A 10,154-nucleotide genomic window follows, 5' to 3' on the forward strand; every position below is an offset into this window, starting at 1 on the left:
GAAACCTGCGTCGTATTCTCTTTTATGCTGTTTATTGATTTAAGCAACATCCGTGTCTCAAATGAGAGACTAATAGATTTTCATTAAAATAGGCTCTCTTAATCCTGATTGTGAATGGATATGATTGATCCAACCAGCACACTACACATCTATAATATTAATAAAGGACATTATCATGGCAGGACTTGCTTTTCCGTCATCAGGGCACTTTTTTTTTTTTTTTTTTTCCCTCCTTGCAACCGTTAAGATTTCTTTGGGGGCCATAAAATGGCCCACAGGAGAGAAACGCATTGGGAAGAATACGGTTTTCTTTATTAGATTTTTTCTTCCTTTTTTTTTTTTTTTTTTTTGTAGCCTCAGTAGAAAGATACTTTTTTTTTTTTAAATTTTTTAATCTACAAGCCTCTGGGGCAACATATGATGAAAATTAAACTGTTTCCCCGCAAATCGAATCTCAAAACATTTATGTTGAGTTTTATTTTTAGAAAAACATGTTTAAAGGAGAGGAAAACAATATCGGATGAAAAGTCAAAATAAAGAACATTCGAAAGGCTGTAGTTTAAACTAACAATAGCCTCCCTCCCCGGCTGGGGCTGCCGGACGGGTGCCCTACCTGGCGAATCCAGTACGAAGCGGTTGGGACAGGAGCGGCTACAGTAATGAAGGGAGCGTGACAGAGATGCTGAGGGCTTAATTCTCTTTATTCCGACTTCTAGCCACGCAACCAAAGGGAAACGTCAATTCGACACAAACCCGCACAAATGCTCTTCTTTCTCCTACACGGAGGCACAGGCAAACGCGCACACACACATATACAACGTCTCTACCACAATTATTATTATTTTTTTTTAAAGCTGCATCTTGCCAGCGACGTTAATTACTCATATATTCTTGACAGAGAGCCTAGGCGCGTTCAAATCCTCGTCCATTTTTACTTCTGTGAAATTAAACACTCACGCAGTGGATGACAACAAGCAATCGCTTTTGCGTGTAATTAATTAATTTCAGTTTAGTGGGCGAGCGTAACGGGCGAGTAGCCCCCTTGGTTTCAGTCGCCCTGGATGACTCGGGCAGCCTTGGAAGAGCCTATCGGAAAAACCGCGGAAAAAGAGGGGGAAAAAAAAGTTCCGTGCGGTGAAGTTTGTACCGATGTTAGCAACACGAAACGCACACAGAGAGAATTGTTTGCCTCCTGCCGTGATGTGCGAGGGACGCTGCAATTTGGAACTCTGTAATAATGATTAATAAGTCAAAAGGGCATATTTTTCTTTTACGGTATGCAGAGCTCAAGGGAATACGCCGTGTATGTCTTTAAATCGAAGTAGGAATATTTACACACATGCACGGAGTTAGCAACAGCACCAAAGAAAAAAAAAAACCCCACGAATATTTCAGTGAACTATTACGTTTTTTCAATTATTTCCCAATGAGTATTTCAATGAACTGTTACATTTTCCCAATTCACAGGGAAGATTTATGGGATTATTAAGATTTCTAGTGGAAATATTATACAGTGGAAGTTTATCGTCTCTCAGGGATTGTACACCATTTGATATCAATTTCCAGATGTTATGATCTTTTTCAGAAAATAATTGAGTATATTAACTTCTTTCCTACAGGAGACTATTTAGAGTTTCTATTTATTTATTTATTTATTTATTCCGTCAAGGGCACAGCTATCTCTTTTTTTTCCCTTACCAGAATGAAACCGTTGAAACATTAGAGTAAACATAAATCGGATCATGGTTTAATACTCAAGGGAAGGAATAATTCATTTGCGAGTTTTATTACAAGCGGGAGCCCGTGGATTTACCTGTATTTTTACATAAGAACACGGCACAGCTTGCCCATTTGGCTGTCCACGGCCGCGGGCAGAGGGGGAGGCGAGGTGGCTCTGAGTGGGTGCGGGAGCTCCGGCGGCACCGCGGGGCTGTGTCGGGCGTGGCGGGGGGGGAGGGAAGGAGAGGCTGCGGGGACCCCAGCTGAGCCGCCGCGATCGTACGGTTACAGCAAGTTGGAAACGACACGCGTGTTTTTTAAAAGGTCTTTCCGAGGTGGCGCTCGCCCCGTCCGGCGGGAGCTCCCTAAGTCCCCGCAGACCTGGGGGCCGTGCACACGCGTGGGCTCTCGCACGCGCGCCCGCAGAAGCCCTGCCAGCTCTCACCGCCATCCGGCGGGGCTCAGCGGCAGCGGCGGGATGCCCCCCCCCCTCGCCTGCCCCCGGCTCCGCCGCCCCCGTTCGCCCCCGTGTTGGACGGAGCGGGATGCTGCCCGTCCCGTCAGGGGAGCGGGGCCGGGGGCAGAGGCTCATTAACGACAGATTTGCAGCTGAGCCCAGGAGAGGCGTGGGGCGGACGCTCCCCGCGTCCACGCTCCCCACTCGTGCCGCAGCTGCATCTCCCCCGGGAACGGATCGGGTCGCGTCCCTCCTCGGTCCCCGCTGAGCTGGTCCCGGCCTCGGCTTCCGCCCTCCCCCGCGGCCCTCGATGGGCACAGACACCCTCCCTCACCCCCCGCCCGGCCGCCGTCGGAAGGGATGGGACCGGCCGGAGCGAGATTGTACCCCAAAAAAGGGACTGAGGGCTGAGAAGGGCTTCAATGTCTAGACGGCAAGGTGGGGAGCGAGGGGGCGAACATTTCACAGGTTACCTCGCCTCGCGGTTATCAGGGCAGTTAAAGGGGGGAAAAAAGAGGTGGGGGAGAAGGAGAGAGAAAGAAAATCAACTTTATGAGGCTCCGGGTTCAAATAACAGCCTTTGATATTTTGACAGTAAAATGGAAAACACTTAACAGGAGTCAAGTTTTGATGTCTGAGGCTGGCAGCGCCCCCTAAAATTATATTGTCTTGCCTGCTGCCTCAAATTGGACCCAGGACCTTATAACGTCTCTCCAGGTCTTTATCTGCAGCCTCTCTGATTGCAAAACCACAATTGTATCGTTTTACACCGGTCAACTAACCGAGCGCCGGCAGAATAAAATCCACAAAGTGCGCACACATACCAGCTCTCCAGCTAAAGCAGTCTGTTCTCTGCAAGTTGTAAAGGCCTGCAAATTAAATACCAATTACTGGAAGCAATAAAACGTTTTTTATTGCACCAAATCTACTTAAACCAGAAAAGAATAGTCGTTTTATTTTCGGGAGGGGGAGGAGGGGGCCGGGGGGGTGCAGCTCACGAAGACATATATTGGCAGAGAAAGATTATATACAGCGCCTGCACGGGGCCACAATGGAGACATTCTATGGCCGGCGGCGGGCAGAGCTTCCCCCCGTGTCGTACAGAGGGGGGGTTATGCAGAGGTGCTTATGATAGGGATTATTGTAGGTGAGATTTGGAGAGGTGGGAAGCCCGGGAACAGTAGCTCTAGGTAGAAGTGAGCAAGTGGTGCGAGGAAGTCGTACGACAGCAGTCCAATGCGCTTTCAAGCCCCTTGCCAAATGAGGCTCTAAGGGTGGTGAGAATAACACAGAGCTGGGGGGGAGGTGGGGTGATCTGCAAGGTAGTACAAGAAGCAGCTTGCCCTCTCCTCCATCCCCTGCCCTCTCTTCCTTCCCCTCTTTGGAGAAGAAGGGGTTACTGGCTTTTTACTTCATGAGCATCAGCGTGAAAAGGCTCCCAATTCCCTACTCTACCCCCTCAGTGGGGCAGCCTTGGCGGGCACAGCCAGCACTGTTCCCTGGGGTAGCAGCCCCACAGCAAACCCACCGTCCCCCTACAAACATCCTCAACATTCTCCCGAGCGAAACGACACCAGCAAATGCACCGGCGGGAGGGATGCTTACCCAGATGAGGCACCCTCAGCTTTCTCTTGAGCTCGGCTGCCCTGAACAGCGACACAGCCTAGCATGAAAAAAGGACGAGCAGCCTAAAAGCCATGCTCTGGCAGAGGAAAACCACTGAGATAAGTAATACGACAAACTTCATTTCATACACTAAGCCCTGAAACTGCGCATCAAAACCTCTCTCAAATGCATACATCCCACTCCTAATTTCCCCAATGTTTCGTTACTCCTGGAATATCCCATCCTTGTGGTTTTCCCTTACATTGTGCCTGCGCTTCACCCTCGGCTTCGCTCAAAGCTGGGAACAGCCTGTGGACAGGACAGGACACAGCCCTGGGGAGCACCTACCACGGACGGCGAGTCGCAACGCTTAGGCTGACGGAGACTTGCGCAGCTCCTCTGTAAATAGGATTCAAAAGAGCAGGGTTTGTTTTTTTTTCCAGTGACAGAGGCGATTTGAGGATTGCAAGCTTCTTTCTTAACATGACCCCATTCTAAGTGAACTAAATTCTCCGACTCACCAGAGCGTATGATACAGAGCCAGGCTGAGGCAACAAAGAGGTCTTCCAAGCTAATTACCCGCAAGCGCGCAGGATTTCTGTAGATGAACTGGATTTAGAAACGCTTGAAGACCAGACTTGACTAGACTTAGAAACACAGGGAAAACTGAAACTTTGCCATGTGTTTTACTGCCGTTTCAATGTTCCTTGTGCTTGCCATGTGAAATTCCCAACTTTTGAAACGACTGATTTAAGCCGCCGTGCTGCTGCTTCGTGCTGCGAGGAGAGCAAGGGCGCAGGCTCAGGGCTGAAGGCTACAGGCAGCCTTTACCCGGCCTAGGGGAGCCATCACCCCCAGAGCCTGTGTGGTGTGGAGGGCCCTGGGGCTGGTGCTGGCCTCTAAGAAGCCCCTGGAGGAGATGGTTGGGCTGAGGAAGGGAGTGCCTGGAGCACCCGGGAAGTTGCGGGGCCGCCCTCAAGCACCAGTGGGGCTGCCGCGCTGGTGGAGCTGCTGGCACCAGAAAGAGTGAAGCGGAATGTTTTCCCTCCTTTCCCAAAACTGGAGGGGCTTTGAGGTTTATTTTCCCAGCAGGTATTAATTTCTTTTCTTGGTTGCACTTCCTCCTCACCTCTGCAGCAGGAGGTGCCCCGCTGGTGGTTTGCCCCGTGTTTGCTCACCAGGGCTCAGCTGCTCAGCAGCAAGGACTTCAGAAATAGTTGGGTCTCCTGATATCAGCCCCAAGCAAATGGAGGCCCAGGGCTGACATCTGCAGGTCCCTCTGCTGCGTTGGCTCCTCATTTAATGCTGAGTGAGGAAAAGCTGTGGGAAGGGAAAGGTTTAACAGCATAGTAATGCTGCTCCTTTTGGGGCAGGAGGCGGGAGTCACTGTCAGGGAGAAGAGTGTTTATTCATTCATTTTTCCTTAAAGAGGGGATTTCTGTTCTCAACATCGCTAAATAAGCAGGACTTGGGCTGCTAACGGGCCCGAATTACACCACGCGCTCCCAATTACAGCCCTCAGCGCATGTCCGTGAGCGCAGATATTCACCCATTGATGAGGCTGTGGAGGTTTCTGGTTTTGTTTAAAAATTGGCAGCCTGCAGCCTCCCCTTGGTTCCTCTGGGTACGCACGAGCAGCTGCGGAGAGCTGGAAGGCTAGCCAACAGGCCTTGTAGCCCCCACAGATGTCAATTAGCTTCTCTTGGGCTTCCTTCGGATACGCTGGGGTCTTGAGACCTCCGCGTGCTGACTTATTTGTAAAGCATGAGTTATTCACTACCTCCGTGTTATTAATTAGAAGATTATCAGCTCTCGGTGGTTCGCCTGCCTGCTGCGGGCTGGTTCCAAGGAAACCCCGCTGAAGGAGAGCGTCGATTGATTGCTATGGTGGGACACTCCTGCTTTCCACATTAAGGAGCAACTGGAGGGACATGAAAGGCTTCGGAGAGCCTGAGTACCGTTGCAGGCTCCGGTAACCCAGAAAGCAGCTCGCTGCAGCTGCACTGCCGTGGGTTGGCGAGGGCCGGCCGGCCGCTTGTGGAGGGGGAACAAAGGTCTCAGGAAAACGTGCAAAGGGCCTGCATTGGGCTATAAGGGAAAGCAAAACCTGCGTAAACCCTTCTGGCAGCTAGAAAAAGACAAGGAGCTGGGTGCTAAAAGTGCAAGGAGGAAGGGAACAGTTAAGTACATTGCCTCTAGACACCGCAGCTTTTCAAACCAGTTAAACTGACTGTGCTCCTCTGGGAAACCGTTTTAGAGGAGGCAAAATTGAGTGCATCTTTAATTTGCCTAATTTCCTTCATCCTATATATTTTCGGATCCTCCCCCTGCTAATGAATCCTTACCGCGTTCACGGGGAGTGAAACTTATTAGTGTGAACAGAGGTCGTCATGGCCTTTCTCTGGGCCATCACTGTCCTTCCCATGACTCGATCAAGTATTCGGGAGGGTTGCACCAGGGAAGGAGAAAGGTCAGTTCAACCAGCCTGAAGTTTAACAGCTTGCCTTTGAAAGAAGGCACACTTTCATCTAAGGTGTGGCATCAAGCGCAATATATAGTTATATATGTGTGTATATATATATATATATATATATATAAACTTTTGTACAGACAAAAAGAAATCAGGAGACCAGCTCTGCAGTAACATGAAAGTCTTGGAGCAGATGGAAACCACCAGTGAAAGCCAGAAGGAGAAGAGTTTGGGTACAAAAGAGAGTTTGGTGATGCTGCTGCTGAAGGCCTGGAGTATCTGGGGTTTGTGATCTGTGGCTTTGCCAGGGATTTCCCATGTGTTGTTGAGAGAGTCACTTTTTAATCTTTTTCTGCCTCAGTTTCCCACCTGCAAGATGGGAATTAAACAGAACTTTTTTGTCTTCTCTTCGTTTGTCTGCCTTATCTACACAGTCTATAAAGTTTAGGGCATTGCTTCTATTTTTGTTGTGTCTACTGCTTGGCAGTTTCACATTCCTTGGAACCCTTAGGCATTTTCCATAACACAGATAATAAGTTTAACAGGTTCTCTCCTTTTTTTTTTTTTTTTCGTTTTTGCCTTTGGCCACAAAGCTCATCACATCTTGTTCTCATGAACCAAATGCAGGAAAGTGTCTTTATGGTATCTCTGTGGGGTGTCTGCCTCTCACTGAACAAGGACAAGGTCTGACCAGATTACAAGGAAATATTAATTAATAATCGCTGCTATCTGCCAGACTGACCCATCACATCTGTTCTGCTTGCTGGATGAGTCTGGACCACCAGTGACACAGAAATAACTGCTATTTGTAAGACTGAAACACTGAACAGAAGAGGGGTTCCCATGATTTTTGAAGGGATGATTCATGGAAAGAGAGGACCTATGCAGGATGTAGACCTCATGCTTGTGTGATGAAGGTGCACAAATCCTTTAGCAGAGCCCTTTTAAAAGTGGCCGGTTATTTACGTGTCTTTGTATAGTGGAGAACTTGCGTTCTTCACTACACATGAACATTTATGTGTCTCATTCACTCTAATTTGAGTGGTGGCGTGTGTTGTCAATTCCTGTTGTCTTCAGCCCTAGTAAGTTGTTAAGCTCTTCAAAAAGTCATGTCCTGCATGTCTCATAAATGACCAAAAGGTGAGGCACCTCACATACCTCACATTAGAGACTGCATTTGAGAGGGTAAGTTTAAGTAATTACAAATTGAGGCGTTCTTTTTCTTTTTTTTTCCCCCATTACAGCAAAAGAGGGATATGATCGGATTAAATCTGGCAGACCTAGCTGGAACAGTTTAAGAATTGCCATCACCAGCTGTTTATTGCTATTCCTCTGCCAGAGGTTGCCTCCTTCTCCCATCTGCAGAAAGAGCGGAGTAAGCATAGACCTCGGCTGCTGAGATGCATGGGCCAGCACCGTCGCTCAGACTTGCTTTTGCTTTGTGTGTCTACACAGCATGGCACACAGGGAGCAAGTGTGGAGGACTACTGTATTCATAGCTTGGGCAGTCAAATGCATACGTAAACATTTGGGAAGGACTAATTCCTACTTTTTGTGAATAGGCGAGTAAAATGCATGGGAATGTTCTGAATAGTTTTCCTTATTTAAATTTTGACGTAATAGCTCATGTGATTGTTTTTCCAGAAGCACACAGATGCAATTAATTTTAAAAATAACTTACTAGTAACAACCGCTAAACATGGTTGTGTTTTTTGTCCCTTACTTTCTAAGATTTTTTGAACTATTTTTTTTTTTCTCTTTGTTGTTTTGTTTTCCCATGGCAAATATTCAGACTCTGCGGACACAGACTTCATGCTGCTTGAGGGAGGAGATATAAAAATGATACTGTCCTTCAGAGAATTATAATGTGAATGAGAGAGAAGAAAACTCTCTTTGCGGTCTATTTGTGCATTACCAGGCAGCCTTCCTATGCTTCAAGATCCTTCATGTTCAGATAGATCATCCTTATATAATAGATAGATTGGATGAAATGTCAAATGTAAATTGTGCATGCTTCAAATTTCTATTACTTCTAAAGTGATTTTAAAATAAAACAGACCCATTGGGAGAAAAATTGTATGACTATGTTTGCTAATCCTAAATTGTAGTTTAAGAAAGATTTTTGGCAGGAGTGGTTGAACAGACATTTCTTAACATTGCTTTCGTTTTGGGTTTTTTTAATTAGACAATCGATCAGTAGCAAGGCCCAAGAGTAACCATTTTTTTCTGTCTCTGAGTTAGATGTGTGATGCAAATCAGGCAACTTCATGTGGTTCTCCTGCTTGCCAAGTTAAATGGAAGATATCAGAGTTAGGTCTGCTACTGGAATCCATTTTCAACATAAAGAATGAGAAAGTAATGACTTTCCAAAATTATTATAAAAAATTCTGAAATTTGTTTGCCAAGCAAAACTATTTATAGATTATTAGCAATGCTTTCCCAGTCTCCTAAAATTATACTTTTACAAGTAATGAGTAATATCCTTAATCTACACCTACCCTTAGTATTAAACAAGATGTATTGTACAGAGAAGAAAATCACCATTCACTAGGAATTACATTATATATGCAGCTGTAAATGCATATGGGTCAGTTGCAGACCTGACTCCATTCAGAGCTGGACTAGGTGGCCTACTGAGATCCTTTTCAATGTGAATTATCCTATGATCCTAAAAATTACTGCTCACAATTACCCATGCTTCTGATGCACATGCATGCCATAAATCTTTGATGTAAAATTTGAAAGGCTCCAGTGCCACCACTGCCCCCAGATCAGAGCAGCAGAGTACACTCCATCCCTGAGTGAGATGCTCATTGTGGAACTGCCTGACATTCGTCAGTGGGAAATTAATTTAGATGCGTCACTGCACTTGAAATACTTACTAATTGCCTGCCTTCCTCACTAGATGTTTTCAAAGACCTGATCTTGGGAATTAATTTTCAGGTGTGTTCACATGCCAGTCTCCCCATCTGTGCTTAGGAGTCCAAGATCAGAGCCTGGATTGACATCCACACTATAGAGCATACCACCACATTTTTCATTTGTGAGGCTAGTCTTACTGCCTTGCGTCCCTCAAAGGGTCTATTCAAAGCATCCAATTTAGGGTGCTTTCTGAACCTCCCTCTAACAGAGACTACCTTAATGCAGAAAGCCTATAGCTATCAGCCTTCTAATGCCAGTACTTAGATTAGGTATCTACTATAGCCCATATAAACAGCTCCTCTCCACTCCCTCCAGTCATAATCCCTCTCTCCTTCTCCTCCTTGCTCTCAAAGAAGAGGATGCTGCAGCCAGCCCATACCAGGCATAGCTGTATGTCCTCACCAGCATTTTGGCTCAGACCAGGAATGTGATCATCACATAAGTCTGATGACTGTCAGGGAGCACCAGGAGCTGTACACCAGGAGTTGACTTGGTGCACATCAATCAGTAGTGGGAGTGCACTCCCCAGGACCTGACCAGATGCAGACCAAAGCAAACCCCTAAAAACGCAGACAACGTGAGTGTTGGGTGCCCAGTACCATTTTGCTCTAGAGGTCAGCTCCTGCTGGAATGGGCTACTTGCTAATGTAGACACAGCGAGGATAAGCTCCACTGTCATGCTACTACAGCTACCTCTGTTGTATCCCTGTCAGCAGATAGAGATATGATGGCTCCCCAGAGTTTCTGCATGAAGTACTCTAAGAGTGATGCAAAACTCCAGAGATCCGCTACAAAGATCCAAGAAGGAACAGATCTTCAGAGAACTGTAGAATCCCTCATGGAGACCACCAAGGTCTACAGTTATCTGTTATCCTGAATGTGTAGAAATTTGTAATAGAAATATTAAAATCAATGTGAATGGAGAATGAATTGAGATGACTGAGTGTGGGAGCACGAGACGAAAGAAAAAGTAGAAGAAAC

Source organism: Chlamydotis macqueenii, chromosome 1, assembly GCF_036417535.1.
Source record: "Chlamydotis macqueenii isolate bChlMac1 chromosome 1, bChlMac1.mat, whole genome shotgun sequence".
NCBI classification, from domain to species: Eukaryota; Metazoa; Chordata; class Aves; order Otidiformes; family Otididae; genus Chlamydotis; species Chlamydotis macqueenii.